Raw genomic sequence first — 7,197 nt, forward strand, 5'->3', positions numbered from 1 at the left:
AAAAAAGAACGAGTCGTGCTAAGCTACCAAAAAAAAGTTAGTCCCTGAAATTCCAGTCGATTATCGTTGCGTCTATGTTTTATGCAGAACTAGTTTCTTCAGAGCGTAATAGGATTTTGGTGGCACGGTTCGGCACATGATCGTTCTACACCAATAAGGTAGCTGCTTTTTGTCAACATGGATGGATATGTTTGGCAAATAGAGGACGGGACCTTGCACGTAACAGAAATTCGGCCCCTGACAGTGTTTTGCATGTGATACACTGCGGCTGCAAAAGTGCCTGTGAGACAGGCAGATGTTCATGTTTTTCTGCAGGACTGTGTTGCACAGATTTGTTGTTGTTGTTGTAATTGTGCCAACACAAAAGAAACTGTGGAACTGGAAGAAAACTGTCCTGACACTGACAGTGAGGGCTGAGTGTCCTTAATCTGTTATTCCTTATTCTCTTTTGTACAGTTTTATATATCACATTTTTCATAACGATTGTTTTTATGGTTGATCAGTGTTTTCATTTGTGGAAGAATGAATGAATGAATTGAATGTTACAACAACAACATAAGTCTGTCTGCCCCCCCCCCCCCAAGTTAATGTAATAGTTTAATAACTAATGTAATATTGCACATATTTTCGTACTATTTCCCCTAAAGCAATAAGGTTAGGCTACTTATTGACTTTCCATTCATAAAGTATGTTCTAAACGGCATAAATGCTGCCCATTATTAATTGACGTACTAATAATTGACGTTGGTCAGTAGCCTATAGCCTATCGATTAAGGTACTCGAAAGCATGTACACTGTCTGCTTGAGCTTGATAGGCTAAGCATTCTGTAGCAAATAATAACAATAAACCCACTATTTATTAATTAAAACTACTTCTGCATAGTAATGCACCGAAAATACAAACATAAGCAAAGGCAGCAATCGCTATCGAATCAACAGACATGTGCAATTTAGCTAGCAGGGGAATAATACAAACAACGAAAATCACCATGGGGGTGTTCCATCAACGTCGATTAAGGAAAAGCGAAACTTATTTTGCCAAGTCTCACTTACTTTAGCGAGAGTTCCGTTCCATTAAGGTGGCTTATTTTAGTTCTAGCTACGTAACCAAGGTAACTTATACTTCGGAACTAGCCTGATCCGTGTCAGGCTAAAAGCAAGCCCCCACCCCTCGCCTTGAAGCAACGGCCCCGGTGGATGTAAGTGGTATTGCATTTCTTGTTAGACTTCCGGCTCTTCCGGTCGTTTTTATTCTATTAACTCCAGTCAACATTTACAAAACTATCTCCCCCAATAATTTTGGTTAGATTCTCGAACCTGGCTCATACTACTAGCTTTTTCATAGAATAATTTTTCCTGATTTTTGCCAAGTTTGAAACCAATCCGAAATGGGTAAACTAGCACCCCATTTATTTGCTTACGTCAATAAAAGTTGCCTGCAAATGTGCTCGCGGATACTAACCATAGAGTTAACCCTCGTGCTGCCTTCGGGTCACATGACCCAAAGGTTCATAACGAACCATTGTTGTGTTTACCCAATTTTACCCAATACAAAAACAAATAAAAATAATTTTCTTTTAACCATTCCAATGTGGGGGGTCTGAGACAGCCCGACAGTTAAAAGAAAATGCTTCACTTTGTTTTTGTATGAGGTAAATTTGTCGCAATACGACGGTGGGTCACAATGACTGATGGGTCAGAATGACCCGAAGATAACACAAGGGTTAAAACAGTCGTAATGGTTTGACAAGTTGTCTCCCTTGCCATGTGGCAACATTGCCCTTTTTGGGACAACTCCAAAAAAACAAAAAAAAACAATTTACGCTGCTGAAACAACACCACTCTGCTGGTTTACGCTTTGCTTTTTGCGACATATCTCCTCTTTTCGACGATCGCCTGATCTGGGCTGCACAGTCTAAGCTTATTGAGGTCTAGCTTGAATTAGCGTTGCCTGTTATTGAAACGGAACGTTAGTAGAACGGCTTGAGGCTTAAGTCTAAGTTGACGTTTACCCAAGTGACACTTATTCGTGTTAGCGCGACTTGCGTTAGCGACGTTGATGGAACACCCCCCTGGTTTTTAACCAAACACACGTGTTGTTGTCTCATTCCGCAACAGGTGTTCATACAGCTGTATGAGTTCTGCTAAGGTGCCAGTATGCTTCACAAGTTAAGTGTTGAAGTAAGATTCGCCTGCTGCTTGGTTCTTTACCCGTTCCCACTGCTGCCACTCAGCATTGACCAGCTCTTGCTGTGCTGCTATAGGTGTGCTTTTGTGAAGACAGTGTGTACAAACACGCAGGAGACATGCTTCACTTGGAGGAGAGCAACAAACAAGCTCAAAACTATCGTCGAGCTTGCTACCCTGAACAACCCCATGCTCTCTCAAAACTTTCAGCATCATCTCTGCGTTTTCGTGGTATTGGCACTGACAGGTCTTTCGATCAGATGGCTTGGGGGCTGTGACATAGAAGGGACGAAGAGTGCAGAAAGATGAATAACTCAGAGTTATGTTTGGGTGTTTCTTGGTAAAATCTTTGTGGAGGTTAATCATTGTGTCTGAGAGGATCATTCTTTGATGCTTTTCCTTCTTTTGTGTTCTTGTGTCTTGTTTGTCAGTGGTCATACGTGCAGAATTACAAAAGAAGTTTTGGACTGTTTGTTTGATTGTTTTAATGTAAGTGGGCCTTCTGACTTTGGATTCCTTTGGCCTTAGCATTTTGTATGTCAGACCAAATTGTCTCATTTTGTATAGCAGCCGGTATTTTTTAAGAATCCTCCCTGACAAGAGAAGGTTTTTAGATTTTGCATGGCATCTCTGAAGTGGTTCTCCACCTGGTTTCCCTTCACTGAATTATTTCAGAAGAACATTGTGGAACAGGAGTGCTTTCTTTACTAAAGGGAATCTGGTATTACTGCTACCCATCATTCTCTTTGTGGTGGTTCTCGGCGATTCACCCAGTATGGTGTTTCATGCGCCATATCTTCTTTCTTAATTTGTTGTTCCCTTTTTGGGCCTTACTGAGATTGGTTTTGAGTGTTTTCATTTCGCAAGAACGTCTGTGCTTTCTTTTGTCCCTTTCTCTTTTCCCGCTTGTCTGTGGTATCTCATTCAAAACATTAACTGGACTATCTGGAGGTGTTTCCAATGGTTGAGTGTCTATCTGCCTTTTCTTTCTGGATTCTCTCTGGCTATGCCTCCATTTCTTTCTATTAATCCTCTGTTCCCTTTCACTTAAATCTTTGATTTGCTTTATTTTTCCTTTTTCAACTCTCTGTTTCAATCTTTTTCTCTAATTTCTTATATAATCCTCTTTTAATTCTGGCTGTGTAAAGATTTTCTCTCATCGCTTTTTTTGATACTCTCTGTTCCTCTTTCTACGCTGCTCCAATGAGAGTTTCGTAGCCATCCTGGCCTAAAACACATGAGCACAATAATATTTTAAATCATGTTTAACATGTCAATCGTGGAACATGTCTAAGTTCCTACTTCTAACATTCGTATGTTACCTAAATCTTATGTTCCCTCAACCTGAACTCTACTAGGGTTGATGTCAACCCATAAAAGCAATAGATGCTGTCATGTCACATATTTGATATTTATACATTATTATAATTTCAATACAATCAAATCTTTATATTCACCAAGTTTCATGTCTCTCATTGGAGCACTCTAGCGCCACCAACTGGTCAAAGTTGGACTTGTGTTTACACACGTAACTTTTGAACCGTATGACCAATTTTCAGAAATGAGGTACCGTTGGATTCCCTGGATCGAGACGAGTTCAACACACCCTATGACGTCAATTTCCGGTTATATAGATTTTCCGCCATTTCCTGTTTTATCAAAAACCTTTGAAAGCCTACTCCTCCTACAATTTTTTTCCAATCTTCCCCAGAATTGACACACATCATCGTCACAGCAGCCCTCACTCAGGTATTACTTTTATATTGGATTTTCAAAACCGTTTGTCCGGTACAGCCAATCAAAACTGGCAACAAAGCAACCAAACAATCTTTGAGATATCAACACCAAAGTTGGTATATCGGTGGAAGGCACTACAACATGTTACCATGTGCAAAGGCAACTTCATACCTCCAAAAATGATTGATATAAAGCAAATCGAATATATCGCTAACGCTAAAATAATGCTTTACACATCCGCCGGCCATAAACTGATACTCTGATTCAATCACAAGTTCATATGAAGACTCTTGAGAATGTTGAGTACACAAATCTGAGAAAAAGTTGACTGTAACATGAAAAGTCGATTTTTTGTGAATATTTGAAACATGCATGCTTGGCTAATTGCTAACGAAATTTCCAATGAAATGTCTCCCCTGCTCTTCAGCGCGCGCGTGCTCCACATTCTCACACACTCAGCCTTTCCCTTGACACACGCGCGGACTTGGCGAGACGCATACACAACATTTCAGGCAATTGTGGGCTGACCAAGCCCCCACTCATTCCTTGGCTTGAAGTGAAGGCCCTTGTGGATCTTGATGGTAATGCATTTTAGAAAAAGTTTCTCAAAATCCTGAAACATTGATAGTATAGGCCAGGAGTAACTACCACACCACAAATGACACACCATTATCCATAGGTGGCGCTACGGCCACGCCCCAATTGTCCATTTACAAAATGATGCCATTTGCATCCCATTTGTCCCAAAATTCTGAAATTCATTAGATATGCCTTATTTCTCATGAGGAACAAAAAAGCCTCAAGAACCTATAACAGCCGCCATATTGGATATTTTTGTACAATAAAGATTTAGGAAACACGTTGTTTCGCTACTTCTCCTACAATTTTTGTCCAATCTTCCCCAGAATTGGCAGGTATCATCGTCAGAGCAACCTTCACTGAATTCTTCACAGAAAACCGTTTGTCCGGTACAGCCAATCAAAATCGTCAACAAAGCAACCAAACAGGAATTTGGGTCAAATCTCAGCAAATCTTTGAGATATCAACACCAAAGTTGGTATATCGGTGGAAGGCACTACATCATGTTCCCATGTGAGAAGGCAAATTAATATCTTAAAAAATGATTGAAATAAAGGAAATCTAATTTATTTCTAACGCTAAAATAATGCTTTACACATCCGTCGGTCCAAAACTGATACTGAAAGTGTGGGCTGACCAAGGCCCCACTCATTCCTTGGCTTGAAGCGAAGGCCCTTGTGGATCTTGATGGTATTGCATTTCAGATTTGGTATCCCATTGGTAAGTCTGCAGCATGGATTTTTCTATACAGTGACAACTTGTGAAGAATATACATTTTTCAATGGTTCGCAATGTTTGGAGGAATCCGCCATTGCTGCTTGCAGCTATATTTATTATTGTTTCTCTTCACACCCCTAAATCTTCGTCAATATTTGGCCTACATAGACAACCTAGGTGTCAAAAGTTTCGTCTTGGTAGCGATTGAGTTGCTTGTATTTTTATTTACGTTCCGTTGCATGGTTTAGGCTGCAGTTAAGTTTTTGTGGCGAAAAGTGAAGCTAACGGTGGCTAATTTGCTAGCCACAGTCACTGACGTTACTAACGTCACTACGTCACTGTAATGGCAGTTTTTGACATAGTTACAATATCTATGTTTCTTTAAGCGGTAAAAAGTTAGTTTCTTTGTTATAGACAGTCGAATGTAAGAAACTGAGGCTCTGGGGTGTGGTTTACTCTGTAGAATGGATGTAGCGGTTGGTTTAAGGTATTTATGGTGTTGTTTTATGATACCTAACTAAGAGCAAGAGGGTCTTACTTGGGTCTGGAGGTTGGGGGATTCTTGAGTTCCCGTGGCCTAAAGGGAGAAGTGTAGATGAACTGATTAAGCTGCTCTGACCCTTCCTGTTGCATGGGTGGTGTTAATTAAATACTTGTTTGAAGATGTCCACACAAAGGACAGTTGACCATTTGACTGGTGAACTCCTGTGGCTTTAGTATCTACTGGTTTGGGGAGAGATGCCACATCAAAGAACTGTGGGACACTTGGTATGGAGTCAAACTGTCACTGAGCAGTGCTGACCAATCACAGAGTTTGCTACATTGATGGATTGACCATCAGAAGAACCATTTGATCTAAAGTTTATATAAGGCAGGGTTTTAGGGGTTGTTCTTCATCACTCTTGCGAACGATCTGTGGCTAGCACCCCCTTCGTTATGACTGATCACAAAGTACTTTGTTAATTCTTAATTTGTACAAGCTAAATAAATTATATTGAAACGGCCATCTCTTGACTATTCAAATCTACACAGTGCCACTAGAATTCGGGGGGGCATATTTTCAGTTAGCAGATCTTTTTACTGTCATTTATGCTTTTCACCATTAACTGTAACTTTCTTAACCTTTCTTCTTTTCTCTTCCATGCAAACGTTCGTATTCCGTTACTTCCGCTCAAAACAGGAAGTTATCAAAATAAAAGCAGAGAAACCATGTATAAGAGCCATGTACCATGTATATGAGCTAATCTGACCTTTACACTCCAAATGGACATGTGCAAATGTACTTTCTTAGCAGTTAAACAGGGCTTTGAAATGTACAGGTCACATGACCAAAAAGCTATTGAAGTTTAAAATATTATAACATTCATCTAAAATAGTTTGAGGTGAAAATGAACAAAATAAAGGCTGTGAAACATGTATGCATAGTCAGTGAGCACTCTGAAATGAATTTGAGGATTATAGGTCACATGACCAAAAAGCTATTGAAGTTTTAAGGTTTATTTTGAATAAAGAATAATTTTTTTATAACTTGAGATGAAAGTGAACAAAATAAAAGCTGTGCAGCATGAATGGATATACAGTTTAACATTATTTTGACGCTCCTAGTTCATGTTGTTGATAAGCTATTGACTTTTGAAACGTGTAATTTGTTGATGGTCGCTAAACATACGTGTTTGGGCAGCCAAAAGCATTGGCTAAGCGGCCGGTCGTAGCGGTGCTAATACCGGTTCAAATAACACAATACTGGGTGTCCGAATATCTGTTGAATATCAAACTTCAAACCAACTTTACCACGGTCATCCACCAGCTTAAAATACAATACAATCAAATCATCTCTGTCCATGACTGCACCTTTAGCTTGCTCTGGGTATATGTGCCCCACACAGGCAGACACGGCCTTACCTACGTTTCACCCGTTTCAATTGAAACGGGCCCCGCCTTCCAAGGGGGTCCCCAACCGACCAGCAAATATCGCAT

Source organism: Osmerus eperlanus, chromosome 12 (assembly GCF_963692335.1).
Source record: "Osmerus eperlanus chromosome 12, fOsmEpe2.1, whole genome shotgun sequence".
Taxonomy (NCBI): domain Eukaryota; kingdom Metazoa; phylum Chordata; class Actinopteri; order Osmeriformes; family Osmeridae; genus Osmerus; species Osmerus eperlanus.